Here is an 810-nt window from a genome sequence, read left to right as displayed (position 1 = left end):
ACGACAGATTTAAAATTCATAGAAATCATCACACCATTCTGTACCTATTTTCTTATTTACTGCGTCGATACATAAAACATGACAGATCTGCCCTTTCATTTCCTCACATTTCATTTCCTCAGATTCAATCTAAATTCCACCAGAATGGCGTTATCAACAGATATCACAGTGTAAACAGGTATCTGAAACTGTGACATTTACTATGGTTTACATGTACATCCATCCTTTGACAACCCATTATAACTATCATGTATGTGGAAGATGTAAAGTGACACAATTAGAATAGCTGAGGGTGTGGAAAATATTTGCAGAGCACTTACACAGCATTATGTGGTCAAAAGGATATTTTTGTTTTGGTCTGAGGCTGTTTTTCTGGTTTAGGCTGGGCCTGTTATTCCCAGTTGAGGGAAATCTTAATGCTGCAGCCTACAATGATATCGTAGGCAATAATTCAATGGTGGTAACAGCTCGGGGAAGGCCCAATCTTACATGTGTTTCAATATACCCTGAGCACAAAGCCAAGTCTGTTTAGAGATGGATTCCCTGTGGTGGCTGAACTGGACTGGCCCGCACAGAGTCCAGGGCCCATGTTTATAAAACAGCTAAAAGTAAAATCTTGGAATGCAATGAAAGATACAAAGCAAAAATCCTTCACTTTTACTCCCATTCACAAAAGTAACAGTAAAGACTATTTATCGAACTTAAGCACGGGCCCTGACCCTCATTTCCCATCTAAAACCTTCAGGATGAAGCGCAGAAGCCAGGCCTTGGCGCCCGGCATCGCTGCTTCACCTCACCGATGCTCCTGTG

Source organism: Xiphias gladius, chromosome 17, assembly GCF_016859285.1.
Source record: "Xiphias gladius isolate SHS-SW01 ecotype Sanya breed wild chromosome 17, ASM1685928v1, whole genome shotgun sequence".
NCBI classification, from domain to species: Eukaryota; Metazoa; Chordata; class Actinopteri; order Istiophoriformes; family Xiphiidae; genus Xiphias; species Xiphias gladius.
This window is presented reverse-complemented; position numbering follows the sequence as displayed.